The sequence below is a fragment of the Zalophus californianus genome, chromosome 7, assembly GCF_009762305.2.
Source record: "Zalophus californianus isolate mZalCal1 chromosome 7, mZalCal1.pri.v2, whole genome shotgun sequence".
Lineage (NCBI taxonomy): Eukaryota > Metazoa > Chordata > Mammalia > Carnivora > Otariidae > Zalophus > Zalophus californianus.
In genome coordinates this window covers 69,309,824-69,335,145 of record NC_045601.1, presented here as the reverse complement: position 1 = coordinate 69,335,145, position 25,322 = coordinate 69,309,824, and the positions used below count along the sequence as shown (strand labels likewise).

The 25,322-nt window shown below is 41.6% G+C and overlaps 1 protein-coding gene across 6 annotated transcripts in view; it reads right to left on the bottom strand.

Annotated features, from left to right (window-relative positions):
- The window catches only part of BACH2 (BTB domain and CNC homolog 2), a 363,517-nt gene that overhangs the window by 170,258 nt on the left and 167,937 nt on the right, over window positions 1–25,322 (bottom strand). The gene's annotated exons all lie outside the window — the stretch shown is intronic.

Here is a 25,322-nt window from a genome sequence, read left to right as displayed (position 1 = left end):
ACAGAATGGGAGAAGATATTTGCAAATGACATATCAGATAAAGGGCCAGTATCCAAAATCTATAAAGAACTTACCAAACTCAACACCCAAAGAACAAATAATCCAATCAAGAAATGGGCAGAAGACATGAACAGACATTTTTCCAAAGAAGACATCCAAATGGCCAACAGACACATGAAAAAGTGCTCAACATCGCTCGGCATCAGGGAAATCCAAATCAAAACCTCAATGAGATACCACCTCACACCAGTCAGAATGGCTAAAATTAACAAGTCAGGAAATGACAGATGTTGGCAGGGATGCGGAGAAAGGGGAATCCTCCTACACTGTTGGTGGGAATGCAAGCTGGTGCAACCAGTCTGGAAAACAGTGTGGAGGTTCCTCAAAAAGTTGAAAATAGAGCTACCATATGATCCAGCAATTGCAATACTGGGTATTTACCACAAAGATACAAATGTAGGGATCCGAAGGGGTACATGCACCCCGATGTTTATAGCAGCAATGTCCACAATAGCCAAACTGTGGAAAGAGCCAAGATGGCCATCGACAGATGAATGGATAAAGAAGATATGGTATATATATACAATGGAATATTATGCAGCCATCAAAAAGAATGAGATCTTGCCATTTGCAATGATGTGGATGGAACTGGAGGGTGTTATGCTGAGTGAAATAAGTCAATCAGAGAAAGACATGTATCATATGATCTCACTGATATGAGGAATTCTTAATCTCAGGAAACAAACTGAGGGTTGCTGGAGTGGTGGGGGGTGGGAGGGATGGGGTGGCTGGGTGATAGACATTGGGGAGGGTATGTGCTATGGTGAGCGCTGTGAATTGTGCAAGACTGTTGAATCACAGATCTGTACCTCTGAAACAAATAATGCAATATATGTTAAGAAAAAAAAAAGGTAGTAGGAGGGGAAGAAGGAAGGGAGGGAAATTGGAGGGGGACACGAACCATGAGAGACGAGGGACTCTGAAAAACAAACTGAGGGTTCTAGAGGGGAGGGGGGTGGGGGGATGGGTTAGCTTGGTAATGGGTATTAAAGAGGGCACGTTCTGCATGGAGCACTGGGTGTTATGCACAAACAATGAATCATGGAACACTACATCACAAACTAATGATGTAATGTATGGTGATTAACATAACAATAAAAAAATAAATAAAGGAGCTCTGTCTGAGCCCAGGTTCGGGCACGTGAAAAACAAACAAACAAAAAAGAATTCTTTGTATATTCTGATACCAATCATTGATCAAATATACAATTTGCAAATATCTTCTCCCAGTCTGTGGATTACTTTTTCACTTTCTTAATGGTTTCCTTTGAAACACAGGAGCTTTTGATTTTATTAAGTTCCTTTTACCTATTTTTTCTTTTGTCTTTTATGCTTTTGGTGTCACATCTAAAAACACTGCCTTGTCTAAGGTCACAAAGATTTATTCCTGTTTTCTTCTAAGAGTTTTACATTTAGTTTGCATTTAGTAAGAGCTCTAGTTTTATGATCTATTTTGAGTAAATTTTTCTATATAGTATAAGGTAGGGGTCCACAATTTCATTCTTTTGTGTGTGAATATCCAGTTGTCCCAGCACCATTTGTTGAAAAGACTACACTTTCCCTGTCAAATATTCCTGGTACCCTTATTGAAAAACTTTGACCACAAACATAAGGATTTATTTCTGGACTCTTAATTCTATTCCATTGTCCTATGACCCCACTGTCTTGATTACTGTAACTTTGTTGGATATTTTGAAATCAGAAGGAGAGTTCTCCAACTTTTTTTTTTTTTTTTTAAGATTTTATTTATTTATTTGACAGAGAGAGAGAGAGCACAAGTGGGCAGAGAGCAGCCGGCAGAGGGAGAAGCAGGCTCCCCGCCGAGCAGGGAGCCCGATGTAGGGCTCCATCCCAGGACCCTGGGATCATGACCTGAGCCAAAGGCAGGCGCTTAACCAACTGAGCCACCCAGGCGCCCCTCCAACTTTGTTCTTTTTCAAGACTGTTTCAGCTATTTTGGCTCCTTTGCATTTCGATATGAATTTTTAAATTAGCCCGTCAATTTCCGCAAAAAAAGCTAAGCTGAGATTTTGATTGGGATTACACTGAATATGCATGCTGATCAGTTTGGGTAGCATTGCCATTTTAACAAAACTAAGTCTTCTGATTTATGAACATTGGATGTCTTTCCATTTATTTAGTTCTTCATTTCTTTCCATAGTATTCTGTAGTTTTGTGTATAAGTCTTGCACTTCTTTTGTTAAATTAATGAGTATCTTATTCTTCCTGGTGCAATTGTAAATGGAGTTGTTTTCTTAATTTCATTTTCAGAGTCTTTTGTTGCTAGTTTATAGAAATAAAATTGATTTTTGTATATTGACCCTCTATTTTGCAACCTTAGCTGAACTTGTTTGTTAGCTCTCTTTTCCTCCTTTTTTGTGGATTGAAGTCTAAAATATTTTTAAGTATTCCAAAGCACAGGTGGATCCCAGCACATAAACTCAACACTTAAATTGCACTGCAAAAAAAAAGGTCCAGGCTTCTAGTCCCTCCTCCCTTGGCACTGGGTGATGTTCCTGCTTCTGGGTCATAGTCTTAGTGGCATTCCTACTCTTTGACAGACCATACAATAATTTGAAAAGATAAGTTCCTGGAACTCCAGGATACATTGTGAAACATAAACCTATTTTCCAAAAAGTCGTGTTATAAAGACAGGTCAGGTTCTCAGCCTATCCCATTAGGTCTATTGGAGTGGACATCATTAGGTACAGATGCTACAGGGTCTAGCCTCACCATTCTCAAAGTAACAGAGTTTACAGTTTTGTTTCAATAGGAAACCACATCCTAATGGAGTTTCGAATGAACTTTTAAAAAGAACCTTCCCTATCAGCAGAGACTTCTTATGGGTTTTTATGTAGATATTTCTTACCTACACCTTTACACCTCAGGACAGACTCCCAATGTACATTTCTTGGAGGGCCAGTGGTAGTTACTCTCCCCAAAACTGCTAAACTTGGCACAAATGATATATATCTTTTATTAGACTATATTCGCTTCAGGTTTAAAAACTGATTTCCAGCCAGCCAGCATTCAGAGACCTATTTTGCATCTTGATCCATGAGTCACTGATTTAAGTATGCATTTGCCCAGAATACCCGGGCATGTGAAAGGATCAAAATACCACACTTTGATTGATTCAGAAAGTTATTTTCTACCACTACACAGTCTGAGAATTTCTATGCAGCGTCTGACTAAGTGGGGAGGTGTAAGAGCAGACAGCTAGGAGTTGGCTATATAGAAGACCTTGTCCCGCCTCTCAGGCACCAAGATCCCAGGGAGTAAAAGCCCCAGCTCTCCAAAGCAAAATGTGTCCGTGTGATGCTCCTCTGAGCATATTCTGCGTATCGGAGTCATCTTTTGAAGGGATCCTGGTATTTCGGTTTGACAAAAATCGAGAAACATTTAGAAAGAAAATCGGATTTGTGTGTAAATGAAGAATATTCCTGAAAAGAAACTCTGTTACGAAACTGAAATCTGGAGACCGCGGTGGTGCTAAGTTGAGTCATCAGTTCCCTTTACACCCTAATAATTGACGGCACTTTGATCACAATGACTGCTCTGGGTGATGATGCTTTTGTGTTTGCTTTTTTAAGTACTTCCTTGTGTAAACAGGTTGTCTCACTATCGTCTTGCAAACATGTTTACATTTGGGGGATCATGGGGAACATCTGTTAGAAACAGATTTCACGCTTTTCTGTCAACTTAGGGAAATCTGAATCATATTTCTTGGTAAAATAAAAAAGCTCTTGGATTGTTAAATGAAGTTCTACGGGAAGGGGGCTTCATGGGATATCTGATTACCCTTTACAGACGTACTTCGAAATCTGTCCTGAAAACATCTATTTGAAGTAGTCAGAAACAAGCATTAATTATTCTCCCTTTTTTATAGATGAGGACAAGGAGGTATAGAGAAGTGAGGGGGCCTGGTCAATGACTGAGAAAGTGGCAAAGGAGGGACCGCATATGCCATAGAATTTTTGATATACAGTCCTCAGGGATCAAGGATCCTGTGATATTATTTCCCCCCACAATGTAACAATCCCTCCCAATTTTATCAAGAAGATAACTTATTCTGGAGAGGGCAAAAGGAGGGGCTGAGTAATGGACCCTAAGAGAGCAGTTTTTTTTTTAAAGATTTTATTTATTTGAGAGAGAGAGAATTAGAGATAGCACGTGAGAGAAGAGGGTCAGAGGGAGAAGCAGACTCCCTGCCGAGCAGGGAACCCGATATGGGACTTGATCCCGGAACTCCAGGATCATGACCTGAGCCAAAGGCAGTCTCTTAACCAACTGAGCCACCCAGGCGCCCAAGAGAGCAGTTTTTAAATCCAGGTCCCAAATGAGAGCTCTAAATGTTTGTGGAGAGGTGGGGGCATGCTGAATGGAAGAGGAACAGAGGCTGAACAAGAAGATTCTGGCAAAATCGGCAAAATGCTCTGCTGAAACATCAATACTGCACCTGCTTCTGCCATGCCCAGAAACATAATGCCATGATGCTTCTCTTGGAGGACACACCAGCTCTGGCCCTTAGAGTTGAGGCTGAGTTGTCCACATGCATGCACTGAGGCCCCTGCAGTGTGGGACGAGAGGGGGCAGGAGAGAAGGGGCAGGGTGGACACTGGTCCTCCCTACACCACCACGTTCTAGCTTGGAACTCCAAGGAGCCTCAGAGTTCTAAATCCAAACCTGGCCTTCTGAAAGGCCATTGTGTCAAGGTAGCTGTACAGAACATATTTCAGGCAACTAGTCTGTTACCTTGATTTATAATATTTTCATGTTTAAACATATAGCACATGAGTTTCACTTGTGCCCCTTCTTGCTCCTAGCCACACAAACGTTAGGGCCAGGCCTTCCTGGTGGCCACTGAGGTCTGGGAGCTTGCAGATTACACATGCCTGTGTTGAAGACAATGACTGACCCTCTGGGGGTCAATAATAACTCATTATTTTAAGGAAGTGGAGGTGGCTTCAAGGGGCTTTTAGAATATCACTGTGTTTACACAACAAAATTTTCCTTCACTGTTGTTCTGAGTAGACTGTACTGAAAGAATTTAGCCAAATCTTTTCCAATCTAGCTGCTCTGCAGGCAAATACATCAGGCTCTTGCTGTGGGCTAACTAAGCAAATCTTTTTTTTTTTTTTTTTAAGATTTTATTTATTTATTTGACAGAGAGAGACACAGTGAGAGAGGGAACACAAGCAGGGGGAGTGGAGCAGGGAGCCCGATGCGGGTCTCGATCCCAAGACCCTGGGATCATGACCCGAGCCAAAGGCAGATGCTTAACGACTAACCCACCCAGGCATCCCCTTATTATTTTTTTTAAATCGCTGAGTTTTTCATCTCTTGTGATTTCTTTATTTCATACCGATTCTGTAACACATTTATCAGTGGCTAGTTTGAACAACTCAGTGGTACCCGTGGGAACCAAACCAACAAGCAGTTAGACATGTCGAGGAAGGACCAATTGTAGCCAGATAAAGAAAAATACCAATGAACGTTAGGATGACCTATAAGAAATAATTAAGTAGCTGTACATCAAATGCATACATATGATTCATGTTAAAGGCCCACACACGTTACACCCACTTTTAGGAGTTTCCCGAAGTAATTTAAAACCATTTCATGTTGCTTCCTGTTTTTCAGTCCTTTTATCTGTTGATGGGGGTGGCAATTCTACTGTTACCAACTGAACAAGAAGAAAAGTAAAGGATGGGGCAAGTTTCCTCATTTTAGTCATCAAAATCTGCTTTAAAAGGCCTCATTTTTAGATTCTAAATTCCAAAATTTGGGGCTTTAAGCCACAAAGTAATTAAGATGTAACATGCATTATAAGCATAGATTGCACCAACACTTTCTCTTGAAGTTGATAAACTTTTTGCATCAACTCTGGGCCACCTATTCCCTCCAAAGCAGCTGATCTTCAGAGGAAAGAAGAAGACAGGTCAGAGGCCCACCGGCCCTGGTGTGTGGTCAGCACATTTCTCTTTTTTTCCTCGAGATAAGGACTGACCAGAAAAAAACCTTTTCCCATTTCAAAACTGAAGTTTCAGAAACACTAGACTATTCCAAAGATATTTGTTCCATAAAATTATCCTCAGGCACCAACAGCAGCAGCTCTGGAGAAGCGGCCCCCTCTTCTTGTTTGGCTTGAATAGCTCATTATTTTAATCAAGTAGATGATTAATGAAAAGCGACTCCACACTCTGCATGAAATAAATATCGATAAATACCACAGCAGGGCGAGAAGCGTTTGGGGGGTTGTCTAGCACAACCCACCCTCAAGGACTTGACCACCAAGTGGCTGATTCTGATTAAGTACCTCCAATGAGAAGAAAGGTACTAACTCCTAAGCAGCCAAGTCCATTTTGGAGAAGTATATGCACAGTATCATTGCATATATCATTAGGGAGTTCTCTCTGAGGCAAATATGCCTCCTTGTATCTTAAAAACACTGATCTGCCCTCCAGAGAAACCAGAGGAAGGATGACATGGGTTAGTGAACAACCATGGCTCCATCTCTCTTCACTCCAAGTCTTTTCTCTGAAAACTTGTTTCCAGTTCCTTCACATTTCACTTGGGACATGTTTTCAAGTTCTCTCACTATCACTGTCTCCGGCCATTGTCCTTAGAAAACTTAAGCTCTAAGTTGAAAAATAACAATTTAAATTTAACACCACAGAACAGGCAACAATACATTTGCCAACTTACCCATCAAAATGTGACCTCAAATACAGCATAATTTTAATAGTGAGAGGCACACAGAGTTATCTGTCAACTTCTTAGTCCTACAGTGCAGATCATTATTTCATTAACATTGTGGGCAGCTCCATCACATCAATGACTAGGACTGAGCTTGTAGAAATTAAACCCTAATGACTTTTTGTATATTGCTACTACTTTTTATTTTCCACATTCTCTATTTGTGAGGCTAATTTTTTTGGGGGGGGCATACAACCATAAGGTCTTGACACTTATTTCTGTTATTAAATGTCAACTCTTCCAGGTTGAGTTCCTAGTTTTTTCTTCTTTCTTCTGTTTATATACTCAGTGGCAAAGGAAAACATGAAAGAGAACAGTGCCCAAGAGATTTTTTTTATCATGAATTGTACTAGGCTTACAAAACAGTGGGCAGTCAGGGTGAAAACTCACTCAGTAAACAATACCCTTTAGGAACTGGCTCAGTGTGTATGCTGTGTTGAATTCTGCTCCGTCAATTCCGAGAGGAAACTTGGAATAAATATTTACTGTATTTATTTATTTCTCCTACTGAGAACTATCTAAGATAAAAGGATGTTTAATGATGAAACTTATTTCAGGATTTCTGCTCTATGCAGTGTTCTGCCCATGGGGTGTGAGGACTGACACAAGTTCCAGCCTCATAATGAAACCAGACACAGTTCACTTCCTTTTTTTCTGAACTACCCCCTCACCTGGGGGATGTCTTGAGATGACACAGAGTTAGTCATGTATCACTAACCTGAGATACTTAAGGGAATGATTGATACTCATTATCATTAACAATAATAATATTTAAAATATCCTCCTAGGAAGGTGGACAGCATTTGCTTGGAATGGAATAGAACCCTGATTTACCTGTTCCAGCTGTCAATCCCTACAGTCTCAGAGGGAAAAAGGAAACATTTCAACCCCAGAGCTGTTTTCTCTTATAAATGGCATACAAAGAGGGAGATCGAGGTGTCCAGTCAGATGGGTGGACACTGCGCTACCCTCCTATGGCTTGTTACTGAAAGCAAACCACCAAGAAATCACAATGTACACTTCGTCCAATCCCCACTGTGCCCCCAGGCTTCTGGGAGACAGCCTGACTACTGGAGATCAGAGAGAGGGGGCCAATCCAATCCATAACCTGGTTGTTAGGTGGGCACTCTGCTTCCCATAGCCTGGAGGAAGAGAACCAAAGGATGGGGGCAGTAGAGAATGTCTGCCATCTCTCCAGACAAGTGGGAAAAAAACAAAAACCAAACAAGTGCAAAAACAAGCAACCAACAAATGTGGAACCTAGACCCCGTCTCATCTCAGAGGCCCCCAAGAAATGTCTTCAGTTTTTACTGTTTTCTAGTGTCAACCTTTTTATTAAGGACATACGAATATCTGCAACATGCTTGGGCTTCCTGTTTGCTCTTCCTCCCCCTACCAGGAATCAACACTATTCTTGAGCTCTGGATCCTATCTCTTCTTCTTCACTCAAGGAATTTGTTCCTGCATTTGTCCTTGCTCACCTCGTAACATCAATTTCTCCCTCTCTCCTGGACCACTGGCTTGAAACATGTTGAATATCTCCCATTTTATGATCCCTTCTTGATTCACTGACCTCTCCAAGTACCATTCTCTTTCTCTGCCTCTGTTTCAAAGGAAGACCCTTGAGTTGTCTAGACTTGCTGCTCTTTTCTCATTCTCTCCTTAACCTACTGTAAGTAGGTTGTGTGTTACTTTGAGAAACTGCTTTGATCAAGGTCACCAATGATTCCATTTTCCCAATTCCATGCTCAATTCTCTCTTCTCATCTGACATGACTTCTCAGCATCATCTGACTCAGCTGTTCACTTCCTCCATGAGATGATTTCTTCCCATGGCTTCCATGGCATCACATTGTCTTGGCTTCCATACCTGCCTCATCTGTGACTCCTTCCCAGTCTCCTTGGCTGGCTCCCCCTCTAAATGTTCGTGTGTTCCAGGCCTCCGACCTTGGACTTTTTCTCCTCTCTAACTACACTCAGTCCCAGGCCTATGGCTTTTGTTACCTGTATGCTGAGGGCTCCCACATGTATTATATCTTGCTCTAACTTTGTCCTTAATTTCCAGTTACCCCCTCAGCATCTGAACTGTATATCCAACATGCATCTCAAACACAACATGGCCCAAATAGAGTTCTTGTTCCTACCCTCCCTACCTCACTCTGTTGCCTGAAACCTTTCCTTTAGACTTGTACTGTTCTTAGCATAGAGTCCGAGGTCCTTACTCAGGCCTGCTATGCCCTGCCCTGGCTTCTTCCTCATTTGTATCTGTCCTTCTTTTCTTCCCCCTTCTCCAGCCACTTTAGCTTGTGGGCCCAGTCCTCAATGCATATCCTGTCTGCTTTGGCACTTTTGCACTTTCTTTTGCCCCAGCCTAGAAGGCCCTTCTCCCAGGTCTTAGCATGCTAAGGTCCTTCTCTTCATTCAGGTCTTAGCTCTGTGTCAAGTACTACCTGACCTTCCTATACACACTTCCCTATACATCACCCTCATCACAGTGCTCCATTTTACTACCTTCATTCTTCACTCTCCGAAATTATTTTATTAATAGGATTTCATATAGTCTTGAAACAAAATGTGAGTTTCCACAAGAACAGGAGTCTTGTTTCTTGCACTACACTGTATCCCTACCACCTAGGACAATACTTGGAATATAGCAGGTGATTAATTCATATTTGCTGCATGGGTGCAAGCATCACGAGGAACAATGGGTGGTAGGACGCTATGCAGGAAAGCCCTCTGCACAGTGCAAAACATCATGTACATGTAAGGGACTATCAAGCGGTGACTGGTAATACTCTGCCTTCCTGAACAAGTCATCGATGCCATTATCACTCCATGAATGTTTGCCATCTTGACTCCATTTCTGCAGATGGAGTAAGGTAAGAAGAGCCTGAGCTCTCACTGTTTCTCATCAGTTCCTAAGCTAGTCTCCCTGCCACCAGTCTTTCGCTCTCTGGGCCATCTTCTACAATGTAGGTCATGTTTCAACATGGAAACCTGATCATGTCACTTCCCTGCTCCCTACCCATTTTAGGATAAAGGTCGAATCTGGCTTCCAGGCTGCTCATGATCAGGATGCCATTCCCTCTCCAGCCCCATCTTTCACCACTCCTTCTACCTCATTCTATGCCCCAGCTGTCCTGAACTTCAGTTCTCTGAAAGCATCAGCGGTTGTCTCCTCAAGATTCATGCAGTCATTGCCTCTTCTTCCTGCCCCCTTCACCTGGCTAACTCACCCTTTAGCTGTGAGACGAGAGAGCGCTTCCTCTGGGAACCTTTGCTGGTCCTCTCTGTCTTGGTTAGGTATACCTCTTCCGGAATGCTACAGTTGAGCCATACACTTCAGCAATCACAGACTTTGTCATTCCTAGAACAACTGCTCATTTATGTGTCTCCTCGGCTCAACTGTAAGCTCCTCAGGGGCAAGGACTATGATCTCCAGGCCATCACTGTGCCCTAACACCTGACATGCCACCTAAGACACAACAGGTACTCAATAACAATTACGGAATTAATGAACAAATCAACTAAAGAGACAGACAAAAGAGATAATTCTAAAATGTGTGATGTGACTAGCTTTGATTTTTCCTCTCTGCTTTAATGTCTTTAGTTCCCAATTCCTGAACTTCATTTTCAGCCTTCCTGTTTTAGCTTTCTAGTCTTTACCTGTATTTTGGATCAACATACATCTCTCCGTTTGGTGTTTCACACACCAAGCGTGAACAGACAGTCGTTCTTTATCTTATCTAAGTTTAGTCTCTTTTCTTCTAAAGTCTTTTTCACTTCACTTTCTTCTACTTTATCCCATGTTTACAAGCATCTAAAGTTACACATTAAAGTGCTCTTTTGTGTTTATTATTGACTATAATAGTTTTGTTTTATGCTTCATTATTGTTCCATTTACATGTGGCTATGTTTAAGGACAGTTAAGTCTAATGGACAATGTAAAGTTCCTTAGAGCAATTAAAATTCAAGCTAATACATTTTAAAGCAAAGCTATCTCCTGTGGACATTTTCCAGGAGTATAATGCTAACCAAGGAACCTGAAGGAGAATCATCTACTATTTCTACCAAGGGAATAAGGATGGTGGTTTCACACAGCTGACTTTCTTTGCTACTGACTAGCCTTTCCTGCTCTGTGGATAACAGAGACAAGATGAAAGAACCATGGTATTCCATGAGTAAATAACTCTTTTAAGCAACTAGATTGCAGGTCGGGAAAAATTACTCTTCAGTGATTAAAACAGCTTTCTGGAACCCCATGTTATTGCATCTAAGTACATCACTAGTCTCATTGGGGGAGTTTATTCCCATGGAAGAGTTAGCTACTAGTTGATAGGAGTTTTGTTAACTAATTCCACTGTGTCTCCATCTACCTACTGTTAATACAGACAAATCCATGGCCAGTACACATAAGCTACAATTAAGTTTTCATTAATTCAAGAGAAACCCATTTGATGAGTGGAAAAGCCTTAGTCAAGGAATTCCAATGTGCACTCTTAAGAAAAGCTGACAACAGGAAAGATCACTGTAAGTATCTAAAGTAAAAGTGGAATGAACAAAGGATCATTTGTTCTTCTTTGTAGGTATCCAAACAGGTAGCAGCAGAACATAGTAAGAGTGTGGGCTCTCAGGCCTCACCCAGACCTGGGTTTGGTTCCAAGCTTGGCCATTTAGTGCCTACAAGGGATCTAGAAAAAGTCACTTTACTCCTCTAATTCCAGTACTATAAAATGGGGATAACAGTACTTGCCAGATACGGCTTTTGTGAGGAGTAAAGGAAATAATATGTACGAAGTATCTGAGCCCAGTCCCAGGTACATAGCAAATGTTCAGAACATTTTACTGAAATTAAATATTGTATTTTTATCTTCCATTCTCCTTTGTACAAACATGTGACATGACTCATACAAAATGTGAAGACTTGATTTACATGTAAGACTTTATGTGACACTTATAAACTTGCACATCCATATGACATTTGAGAGCTTTCATGGACACACTGTAGAACCTGAATTTGTACCTGTGATGCACATCTAATGATGGTGATTAAGTCAGGATCCTCCCAGGTTTCTCCTGCGGGCCCAGCCCTTACTGCCTTTACTTAATTATGTTAGTTTCAATCAACAACTAAAATATGAAGACTTAATGAAGAATATAAATAAGAATAATCCACACATACCAAAAACCAACTTAAACACATGAATGTCCAAAATTCATTATTTAAAATATGGTACACATTATAGAAACACTTAATGATAGTCCAACCTACCACTGGATTTGTGATGTAGACTTACTGAGCCATCAATTTAAATCAAAAAGCCTGAAATTTGGATATACAGACTAGATAGACAGCTGCAGAAACAACCTTCTAAAAATATATAATATTATCCAGCAGATGGAAAAGCAATTATTTATTGAAATATTCAGAATTTGATATTATCCAATAACTGCAAAAGTTGCTAGAAAGATATAATTAACATTTACTGAAGATTCTTTGTGGGTAAGCTGCTTTAAGTAAAACAAATATTTAGAAGTTCTTCGTTATTGGCAAAAGCAATCTCTTAAAATATAATGTTCATTCACCTTGAAAAGGACACCACTAACTTGGACATTTCCAGATAATTTTGGAGACCCAAAATAAAAACTCCCAGATGTGTGTGTGATAACACATATGATTTGCCCATCATTGAAACACAAAGTCTGTCAAAATCAGGCAGTTGCTCATCTTGGTTTATATTATTTGTCATACTCTGTGACTAGATAAATGGGTCTTGGTCAGGTCTGGGGAACATTAAGGACCCAAGAAAGCCAGCAAAACACTAGGAGGTCCTGATGTAATAGAAAGACATAAGATAAAGAGTTAGAAGGCCTGACTCTAACCACAACTTTACCTTTTGCAAGCTGTGACCTTTCTCTCTCATCCTTTCATTCACCTATTCCAGGTATCGTGGATACCGACGAGTAAGAGACGTGCCCCTCGCAGAGCTCATTCAGTAAGACCTCACTAGTGCCTTAAATATGGGGAGGGGGAAGGAGGACCACAAAGATGGCAAGGAATGTGAACCAAACATCACAACAGAAAGTCCGTGGTAGGCACCATTTCCACGGAGTGGACAATCTTTTGGTCTCTTTATCCATAGAACAGGAATAAACACCTGCTTTCTCTACCTTAGTAAGGATCAAACTCTGTGAGCACTCATTGTGTTGTATAAATTTGAAATTAAAAGGAAAAAAATCGCTGCCTTATCAGAATAGACTATTAAGAAAACCAGTTCTCTTAAGTTCAATTTTTTCAGAGCAAAGCTTGCCTCTTTCACAATATCTTTAGAAGGAGCCAAATATTTGCATGATTACAAGCCTCCTTCAGTATCTTGAGTCTTGGTGAAGAACTTAATAACCCTAAGAGGGTCCCTATGTTTGGCAGAACCCTTCCAACAATTTTAAAACTACCTGCTTTTAAAACTGGTTTTTACCTATGAGTTTCTTGAGGGGTTCAGAATATATCCCATAGAAACTCTCTTAATGGATGGACCTACATCTGGGAAACTGCATGCTTAAACTGTTAATGTCAGCTGCATTTGTTATGATAATTACATAATTTAATTAAATATTGGGTTGGCCAATGAAATATGAGGGCTAAAATAAAAAGCTATTTGTCTGAAAATTTAGTGAAATAAAAGACATGAAAGAAGTTGCTGAAGGAAATTTGTTAGTGAATTAGATATGAGTAAGATAACTGTGAAAGATGGGGGAAATAAAAATTTTAAATGGTTTTGCACTCAGATCATGTTGTAAATATCTTTAAAATTTCTTTCAATTTAAAGAGACTGAAAATGGAAATCATGCAATAATGTGCATGAAAGAAGACACAGAATTACAACCAGTGGACCCAAAGTCCAAGAAAAGGACTTGGGCTCACATCAAAAGAGTGGCAAATAACTGCATTTGTAGCTCTTCATTAAATATGGTATTTAGGCCATGCAGTATCTTTTTTTAAAAAATGATTCACCCTTTAACTGATTTTTCAATTATCCAGAAAATATCTGGTCCTAGTCAGGTTAGCTAAAAGAGACTGTACAACCAGACATGACCCCGGGGAATCTCTAGGAATATGGAGTTTCTTCTTTTTTCCTCTGATTTTTAGTCATCTAACTTTTCTCAAAGGTTATTCACTGTTTATTTAATTAAAACATTATTTAATTAAAAACACATATATGTTTGTTTATGTTATGTATAAATATTAGTTTCAGATATCTGGAGCAAACAGCCTTTGTGTATTTTAAGGAAAGAAAAGAAAGTCAAATATTTTCACTCACAAAAAAAAGTGTTGCTTACATAATTAGTAACTTTGCCTTTTGCCTCACTATTTCTGGTGTGAGGATACCTTACTTATTTGTAAGACTGGGTTAACTGAGTTTCAATTAACATAAATCTCCCAAGTAACAAAAGCTGGACCTTTCTCATGTACAGTTTGACTCTGGGGCAGTAGAACCCTAGCATGAGTGAAAAGGTTTCCTTTTATTCATCTGGTTCTCCTCCTATACATTTTGGGAAATGACACAAGTCCAGGCAAAGCACATCATGGGTCAAATGCACATCTCTGCCTGGACCTTAAAGAAACTGTGACTCAAAGCATTTCACTGGGGATGCCCAGGGGTTGTGCATGACCAGACACTGGCAAAACAATTTTGAGAAACCTCCTCCTCAAATGAAAATACACTGTGAGAAACCTGTAGCATGTACTGAACAAGAATCAAGTCAGTCAAACACCAAGAAAGACAGGTTTGTGTCAGTCTCGGTATCAAACACACTTCTTCACCCTCCCTTCCCAGAACAATAACTACAACCAAAAAAAGGTTTACAGGAAGGGACTGCTTGAAAGCAGTAAGATGGCTAGACTCATGTTAGCCTTTACTTTATCCTTCTCCCTGCAGGCTGGGGTGGGGAAGGCTGGCCCTGAACCCGTCCAAAGTCTAGTCAAACACAACCAATAGACTTGTGCTGATATTTCTCTAAAATTTCTACTGAGCCATTAGTTTTAGTCCTCAGTAAACATCTCTTTAATTTCTTCATTGCAGGAGAGCCTGGATACAGAATGAATGTTAGATCGTATCTCCACCAGCACACAGGCAAGAAGTATGAATGTGATCAGAGAGAATGTTGGGTGTTCCTGGCTCTCCCAGGCCCTCTGATAGCTGGAAGATTGCTGGACAGGAAGGGTCCCGCCCCCCAGGATAGAATCCTAAGCTCCATAGTGCAGCTACATTGCTAGTGTAGACACTGCCCATGGCAACCGTTCATTTTTTTTTTCATGGAAGAACTTGCTAGAGCTATACCTAAAAAAGGGGAAAGAAAACAAAAAAACTCAACCTCAGATCAAAATAAAATGCTACATCTAGAATGTTCTGCTTAACTTCAGAATGGTTGTTGAACCACGGCAGCCAAAGAAGATACATCTTGGTCCTAATTCCCAGAGGTGTAAATGTGACCTTATTTGAAAGAAGGGTCTTTCCAGATATAATTGAGTATTCCAAGATGAAATTATCCTGGATTAATAGTGTGGGCCCTATATCCAATGACAAGTGTCCTTATAAGAGACAAGAGAAGACACAGAGGAGAAGGTCATGTGAAGATGGAGGCTGAGTTGGAGGTATGCGCCATACACCATGCAAGCTCCAGGAGCTGGAAAATGCAAGGACAGAAGCTCCCCCAAAGCCTCAGGAGAAAAGTGGGACACCTTGATTTTAGACCTCTGGCCTCCAGAGCTGTGAGAGAATAAACTTCTGTTGTTTTAAGCCACCAAATTTGTGGTGATTTTTTTCCAGTAGCCCTAGGAAAGTACTACAGAAGGCTAGGTAGGACAGCATATCAGGAGACTGGCGGAAAACCTCAAGAAACATCTATTGAAAACAGAAGTCTTATATGTGGAAACAAGTATCAACCCCCTAGCCTCCAAAGCATGATGCTTCTGAGAAGAGAAGGGACAGAGGGTAGAAACCTCCTCTAAATGCACACATGGGCCCCAAATCTGATGTATAAGAATCTGAAGGCTGTGGATCAGGGGCCAAACCTAGTCTGTGTCAGAATCACCTGGAGAACTTTAAAAAAAAAAAAGTGCTGATTTCTCCATTTAAGGATGGTTGAATCAGAATCTCTGGGGATCAGGCTCAAGAACCTGTGTTTTTCAAAAGTTCCCATGTGATTCTGATGATCCATCCTCCTTAAAAATGACTATCCTGAGTGGTCTGCCTCTTCCTTAAATGCTTGAGAAATAAATCTGAAGGCAACTTCTTTTGAAAAGACATGTTTTTAACAGGCTAGTTATTATTTAAAAACCATTTCCACTGCTTATGTAAAGCTGATATAGATGCATGATATACAGAAAAGCACAAAGATGAAAGCAAAATCATCCAGATTCATCATGTTGTGGAATCTTCCATGCATATATTCTGAACATATTTATTTGCACATGCACGTATGTGTACAGTTGAACCTCGCATCTCAAACTCTGGTCCACAGACCAGCAGCACTGGCAATACTGGGGAAACAGCAAAGAGTTCCAAATCTCAGGTCTTACCCAGGTCCTCCTGAGTAGAAATCTACATTTGCATATAGGCACTCTAGAAGCACTGGTTTAATATAACTCAAACACACTACATTCCTTGTTCTGTAACTTGCTTTTTTCACACATGAAGATACTGTAAACATCTGTCCTTGGCAATATAGAGCTATACTGATTTTTTTTAAGATTTTATTTATTTATTTGAGAGAGAGAGAGAGAGAGAGAGAGAGCATGCCCATGTGAGTGGGGGAGGGGCAAAGGGGGAGGCAGAGGAAGAGAGAATCCCAAGCAGATTCTACACTGAGCGTGGAGCCCAGGAGCCTGATGCTGGGCTTGATCTTATGACCCTGAGATCATGACCTGAGCCAAAAACAAGAGCCTGACACTCAGTGGACTGAGCCACCCAGGCACCTCTTTATTGATCTTTCTTAATGGATGCATGGTACTCTTTTATGTACCAGAGTTTATTTAATCGGTCCCCTTTTGATGATCATTTCTATTTGCCTTTTCTTTTTCACTATGCAAATAACACAGACCTAAGAATCCTGAGAATACATCTTTCTGTTTTGTTATTATTTTTGGGTAAATCCCTTGAAGTGCTTTTGACAAGTCAGATGATGGGCATATTTGTAATTCCAGGATGACTTCCCAAGATACTGCACCAGTGTGTGTGCCTATAGATGGTGCACATCAATGCTGGCTGCGTCACACCTTTCTTAACACAGCAGTTGTCCTCATAATTTTAACCTTTGCTTCTCTGATACTTAAACATGGCAGTTCATTGATATTTTTTTCCTAAAACCCATCAAAAAGCTGAATATCTTTTCATACATTTATTGGCCATCTGTCTTTCTCTCTTTGTGAACTGTCCAGAGTAATTTTGGTTGTTTAAAATAACAGTTATAGAAGAATCTGCAGAATTACATAGTTTAGAAATACAGTTTAATCACAATGAAAAGACACGAAGAAGAAAAAAAGAAGGAAGGGAGAAGAGAATGTGCCATAAAAAAGGATAATCAAAAGATTAGTTTGTGTGTTTATTTATAGACACTGGTTACAGCAATCCAGTGATTAGGCAAATTAATGCAGCTGTGTATGATCGCAGCTCTGGGATCAGCCCCCACATCCTTTTCAACTGATGCCACCTGTCATTTAAGTATTTTGCATTTGCCTTTTATGTTACATACATTTCATGATGATTCCCATTTTAAAAACATCGTTAGTTAACTCTTTGGAGTCTGGCATGACATGGATTCTTTTCTAATACGTCTTTTACAGTCGGGAAGGGGACAGCTCACCTCCCCACTGGGCAGGCATTTGCCTCTGGAAAAGAACAACCATCGCCCAATGTTCACTTTTTAGGCAAGAACAGTTGAATTCAGTTCAGTGGGTATAAAACTGGTTCACGTCTCAGAACCAACTGAACAAAATGGGGGTCAGATGTAGTATACTGGCTGGACTTTGGGGTCTTCAATAGCACCTGCTTCCCATGCCTCATTCTACAGGATGGGTGCAGTCCTTATGGTCCCTGAGGGACCTCAGGCCTGCTCTGACACAGAGACATTCTTCAAGGGCTCAACACCCCGCATACAGACTCTCTCTACCTAACTAGTGGCAGGGTCTTCTCATAGGACCCTTGGAAATCTTTCAAACTGAGGATGATGCTGAAGGGGTGACAACCCACCTCATCCACCCCTGCCATCCTCTGTTGTTGCAACGTCATTTGTGAATGGAGACAAATCAGTCACCTTCGTTTACCGAGAATTTTCCCCATATGGCAAGAGCACCGTACCGGGTGCTGAGGAGGGAGGGCTGCAGAGAAATGGTGAAGACACGGGAGAGAGAAAGTCTCCAGCCTCTGCTTTGCAGTGTGCCGGATGTGAACAGGCTGAACAAAGTCTTATTCAACACACTTCAGGATGTTACAAGGAGGCCTCATTAAAAAGCCTGAAGAAAGGAATTTTAGAATAAAAAGATAAGCATGACCTTTTAGAGCAGATCCTATGTAAACATACAAAGCACACAAACCTTGGGGAACATGCAGGCTAAAATAGATTTCAGTAGCTGCTAGAATAGGAATGTTATGCACAATAGATTCTTACAGCTTTTAAAGGGATTGGAAACTCTGGAACACATCTTAAAAATGTGGGTCAGAGTCAAGGAAGCTCATTGTTGCAATGTTATAAGATATTCCTCAGTGCTACTGTCAGATATGAAGCAGCAGGGAGGGGAGGCCTTGGGTCCACCACAGGTATGGGGACTTGTAGACTTTAATATTTGGATAGGGATGCAGAGAGGAGAAAGAACGGAGACCTTTAAGCAAAAAGAGAGAAAAGCGAAAATGAATCTATCGATCTATCTATATAGATAGATATGTACACAGTTGACCCTTGAACAGTGTGGGGATTAGGGATGCTGATCCCCCCTGCATAGTTGAAAATCCAGGTGTAACTTTCGACTCCCCAAAAACTTAACTAATAGCCTCCCGTTGACTGGAAGCCTTACCAATAACACAGAGTCAATTAACACACATTTTGCATATTATATGCTATATTCTTACAGTGAAGCCAGAGAAAAGAAAATGTTATTAAGACAATCATAAGGAAGAGAAAATACATTTATAGTACTGTACTGTATTTATCAAAAAAACAAAAACAAAAACACCCCACATGTAAGTGGACCCTAGCAGTTCAAACCCATGATATTCAAGGATCAACTCTGTATGTGTGTGTGTATCTCAACCTGAGTGAGGTGAGTGGACTGTTTTAACTGTGTGCATGAAGTCCAAATGAATATTCAACCTCACAGTAATCAAAGTAGTAGAAAAAATAGAAGTATCTCTCTCATGTCACTGTGTTTGGCACACATGTGGTGGTGTGTCTTTGTGTCTGGCTCTTAATGGTAATATTCTTTTTTTTTTTAAGATTTATTTATTTATTTGAGAGAGAGAGAGAGCATGAGCGGGAAGGGCAGAAGGAGAAGGAGAGAGAATCTCAAGCAGACCTGCACCCAGTGCAGAGCCCGACTTGGGGCTAGGTCTCGGGACCCTGAGATCACGACCTGAGCCGAAACCAAGAGTTGGATGCTTAACCCAACTGTGCCACCCAGGCGCCCCAGTGGTGAAATCTTTCTTTAAAAGTGATGTGGACCATATATTCTAGAACCAATTCTAGAATAGTAAGAAGTAGCCAAATGCCCGGTGGTTTAGGTAGATACTCAGACACATTAAGGCCACCAACCAGTCTGACTGAAAAGTTAACTGCGGAGTGGTCAATAGAAAGGGCAAAAATCACGAAATGGGCGTGGTAGCAAATTTCTGCTCCTCACCACCCCCAGCCAACCTGACCTGTCATGGAGGGGGCATCTTTTGTTTCCTTCCCTCCCTGAGAGCGGGGACGGCAAGCTGTTGACAAATCGTACTGCACAAAGAGTTGTTCACACTGCCGAAGTGTTTACTGCTCACAAGTGAGGCTCAAAATTAATTCACAGCAGTAACACCAGCAGAAAGCTTTGACAGACTGTCTTATGTGTTGACACAGTTATAAGTTGTTAGATAAAAAAAGTAACACACTTCCCCTCTTTTCCAGCTCAGACGCATCAAAGTTGCTCCTAAGAGAGAATGTGAAACGTGCCTGAGATGGTGAATGCCATCCTGCAGGTGAGATTTCCGGTTCTGGGGTTCATGGCTTTGGGCGTGAGAAGAAGGTGGACCCCAGTTTTGAGGCAAAGTGAGGTGGTGAACCTCTTACCCAGCCACAGCTACAACTGGTCATGGTGGTTGTTTTTCCTTCAAGAGTACTTCCCTCTAGGGCAAGCCTCAGGCACCAGGGTGGGAAGCAGGGTAGAGCTGTTTATATACCTCCTCAGCAGCAAAAAGGTTGCTAGTATAGCAGCTTTCACAAGACACAAATCATTCATTACCTTATTGCTTTTAAAACAACAATCCTTTACTTACTATGGCTTCGGGGAAGCTGGAGAAATATGACTTGCTTGCTCCACAATGATTTATACTAAAAAATCGGAAAGAATGCAGTCTTATTTAATGATCTCAAGCCACTTGAGATAATTACAGTTAAAAAAAAAAAAAAAGAAGCCAGGTGGGATAGCAAATATTTGGCCTCTTCTCAAAGATGCTATACAAACTCACTGGGGCTCAGCTTGGCTCTGTGCTGTGCTGTGTAGAGGTGTTGGGTTTGGAGATTCCCTGTTGAGCAGAGCGTCCTCTCCAGGAGAAGCCACATGCCTTGAAAAATGAAGATTACTATTTAACATTGTAGCCCTGCTTCCCGGGATCAGAAGTTGCCATTCATGTCAAAACTGGGCAGCACAAGAGCTTTCTTTAGGAAGGCTATATTTAAATAACTATTGAAAATAGCATAGCGCTGACCTGGAGGAAAACTGTGAATCAGGCAAATTCTCTAACTTCCCGTGGACATTTTCCACACCAACCCCTCCACCTCCACTCAAACCGGCCATGACCCATGGGTGCTGGGAGAGCTTTCCAGTTTTGCCCTCACCCCCTCCCTGGCTCATAATTCTCTCTCCTTCTTCATCACCAAATTCCCCTTTCTTTTGGTGTCAGAGGAGAGGATTTGTATCTAGATACAAATGACTGGTGCTGTAGGGTAGTCATCCTCACAAGGTGCTGAGGGGTTGTGAGAGTGCACCCTGAGCTGATCGAATTCCTGCCAGTGTGACAGGACTCACTGAGAAGGCTTTAAACACCGAGGTACAAAGGGATAGCAGAGTGCCCTTAAAATCTGGGATCGGGGACATCTGCTTTACCCAGACAGCCCCGAGCCCAGTATTCAGGTGTTCATCAGCAGCCAGCAGGAGAGCCAACCTGGCCTCGAAATCCATGTGTTAACAAGTACTGGTCCTGCCAGTGACAGTGACAGTGACAGAGACGTAGCACTAACCTTGACGGAGCCTTCCCCTGGTGCTAGGCATCACATTATGTACTTTTACATACGTGGTCTCATCCAATACTCAATAACCCCGAGAACGACGGCTTTTGTTCTCCCTTGTTTACCAAGGTGGTGACCGAGGCTTAAAGAGGGTAGGTAACTCGCTTAAAGCTGTAACAGCTAATAAAAGGGGCAGAACTGGAATTGAAAGCCAACTGAGTCTGGACTAAGTGCCCTTCTATTGCCTCCTGCGGTTTTGTCCCAGTGTAAACCATCTATTGTGAACAGCCAGCACAGGCCAGCACTCCCTGGTTTAGCACAGGGGAACGCAAAAAGAACTATAGGCCACACTGCAGATGCAAAAAGGCTTTTCTCATGTGAATGTGGTGGAGTAAGAAGAACATGAAATCAGAACGCAGACAGATCTGGTTAGAACCCTGGCCCCACTTGTGACCTGTGTAAATCTCTGACTTTAGTTTTCCCATCTATTAAATTAATCTGACACTACCTGGTTCACAGAGTTGTTTTTGAGTATTGAATAAGGTAATACACATGAGAAAAAAAAAGGTTTCAGAAGCATAAACTGTTAAGTGTTAGTTATTCCTGTTAATATGGTCTTTCAACGGGAAGAGCAGTTCCTGAGAACAGAAGATTGCCCTTCATGCAGGTACGAGCTAGCCCGACCTGACAGAGCCAGGAGAAGGTTCTCAGGATGACAACTGGGGCAAAGGGCATGGAAGCAGGTTACTAGGATGGCATTTACTGGTAATAATGAAGTTTGACCCTAAAAAACAACACATGAAGATGACTTCTGTAATGCGGATGACAAATGGTAACGTTCAGTGAATTCAGAGTAGATGACCCTTTCTGCATTCACAGTCTGCTTCAAGACCTGTGTGTCAGCTGCTGAACTAGAGTATGGGGTGCCATTTTCTTACTGGTGATTGCATATATGCCTTTGTAGACTGCAGACTGGGTTCAAAAGAAAGGGTCACCTTTGTGCAGTTGACTCCTCATTTTGTAACCATTCCAAAATGCAGTAGCTTCTCCCAAAGTATTTCAAAGACACCAACCTGCTGAGACCCAGGGGCAACCATCAGGGTACTAAACTTTCTTCTTCTAATGGCCTCAATCTCAGTGAATACTTTTGAATAGATAGGTGAGCTCCAGAAGGACTGTCTGTGGTTATTAATCTCACCCTTTGTTATGGAGAGTCTCAATCCTTTTTCTACATATGAGCTCATCCTTCAAACCACCACATTTGTGACCATTTTTGGGAGGGTTGAACTGAAGTTTAAAGCATTATGTCATTGTAAACAAATAATCACATGTAGTGTGAGTCTGTGGAAAATACAGCAATTCACTTTTGTGGTGTTGGTTCCACTACAAGAACAGGGAACCCAAATGATGAGGTCAGTGGGCCAGCAGCCACACAAAAGAGAATGCCAAGTCCACGTACACAGAGCAGGCTGCTTTCACTCACAAGTGAAAAATTAAGCTCATTATTCTGACACCGGCCGACAACAGTGATTGCTTTCCTAAATTAAAAGGAAATAGAGCTTCAGAGACTGCTTCTCCCTGCATTACACATTCTTGCCAAGAGGTCAAGACGGCTGTTACCCTTGCTGTTGATGACATGACCACATCCAGGCTTGTTTCATTATCTTGTGCCTAGATAATATCTAGGCACATTTCTAGCTAATAAAAAGTAAATGAAAACATGCTACCACAACTTAGCAGCAAGAATGGAGGCAATAGAAGTAGGTGGTAAGAGAGGGTTATCTAAATCCTAGACACCTCACCCAGTCTAAGAGGGTAAACCATACTCTTCTGCCAAGTGGCCGTGACTTCCAGTTGTAAGCAATGGGTGGACAGGTATGTATACTGTTATGTAGGTCAACCTGATTTTGTCTATTTTTGCCTAAGGCAGAACATTATTCCTCCAGCATGCAACAGAGCTAATCAGAGCCCCTGCATAATTTTTTTTTCTAGCAAATCTAATGGAAGCATTAGAACAAGGGTGGCTTATATTCTAGCCACACTTTTTACCTTCCTATGTCCACCAACCATTCTTTTTTGTTTTTAAAGATTTTATTTATTTATTTGAGAGAGAGAGAATGAGAGACAGAGAGCACAAGAGGGAAGAGGGTCAGAGGGAGAAGCAGACTCCCTGCTGAGCAGGGAGCCCGATATGGGACTCGATCCCAGAACTCCGGGATCATGACCTGAGCCGAAGGCAGTCGCTTAACCAACTGAGCCACCCAGGCGCCCACCACCAACCATTCTTTTGGGTATCCAGGCTTAAAGCCCTTGGGTCTTCTCTGATTTCTATTTCTTTTGTTCAGTCCTGACTCTATCAATATTCACATTCAGTACTCACTAAAGTCTTACTGATGACGCCTTTGATATTTATGTCTATTCTCTACTCCTACTGTCACCATTTTGTTCAGGGTCCTCTTCCAGGCCCCTCTACCCATGGCCATACCATCACAAGAACTTCCTGATGGTGCTGTGCCTCTGGTTTCTGCCCCACCAATCTGGCAAGGACACCATCACCAAGTCACCACAGTGGCCTTCTAGTGCTTATGGGGGGCAAGTTAAAAACTCAGCTTGTATTCATGGCCCTCAACAACTTGGTAACCAACCTGCCTCACCAATCCTATTCTCCAGTTTTGCCCTCACACCACCCCACCCCACCCCCGCCACGTTTACGCCCTTGCACACAACCTTTTCCCCTTCTTCATTCTGTCTGGCTATCCACCAAGGCCCAAGTAAGGCACATTTCCCCTGGGAAGATAGCCCTGGCCACTAGAGGAGAATGTGTAGCCCTGACCCAGAATGCTCATTTAGTGATAAGCAATGTGGCTCCTTGTGACCTCTTTTATAATATTTATTGCTTTTATTGCTATTCAAATATAGATCGGTTAATTTGTCTCTTCAATTAGACTTATCATGGCTCCCAGAAGATTATGTTTTCTACTTCTTTGTATCATTTCTGCCCACCCCAACCTTTGTCCTTCTTCTCCTCCTTCACAACCCATGTAGCAATTGCAGTAAGTAAGGTCTTCTTTTTATCTATGTCATGAGGAGAAATCAGGAAGGGAACCTAAATGACATGTAAGAGTAAACTCAGCAGAGACATAACTGGTCCCCTCTGGGTAGATGACACACAGAACTGAATAAACCCTGAATTAAGTACATTTGCTGTAAGCAAACCTGCAACACTGCCAAACACCCTCACCCATGTTAAACCTGGTAATAACTCTGGGATTGAGATATAATTCAGTATGTAAGGGAGAGAGAGGAGGAGATACAGTATGTCCTCTACAGAAATTCACTTTTCCCTTAAGTGCTTTAAATACATGCCTTCAATTTTTACCCATTTTTATTTAGAAATATTTCATATTGTAAAAAGGTTTTTTTTTTCTTATGATGCACATCACTGCCCTGTTGGGGGTTATTACCAATCTGGGCATGGAGAGAGATGAGAGCAGTTCTTCGACAAAAGGATGGATAGGAAGGAGTCTTTCCTGGTGGATGGGGTTCAGTGAGACAGGAGTAACCTTGAACTGGTGGAGCTGGGATCAGTTCAAGTGCTCAGGGCTCTGAGGTCCCATTTCTCTGGGATAGTAATAATTATGCAGCAGGATAGGCAGTGCATAGGAGAGTAACGGGAACAGCAACCTTCTCCAGAATGGTGGCCTCCAGAGTGAAGCTTTTTCCATGACAGAGCCCAGATCTTCTTAACTAAAAGGAATGGGAGTGGGTTGCCAGATGAGTTGGTGTTTATGTCTCAGTTGAGAGTTGTGTGCTCTGGTGGAACTGAAGTCCTGTGCAAACAACTGGTATTTGCTTTGGTCAAGGTTTGGAGGGAGAGGAAAAGGGTGGGCCAATTCCTTCCCATCAACCTAGCTGGGAGAGTCCTGTAGAGACTTGGGGCCTTGGATTTCTAACAATCAGTTATTGGGATATATGGTAGGGTGGACAGAGAACAGATGGTAAGAAACGTGCAATAAATAGATACAGACCTTG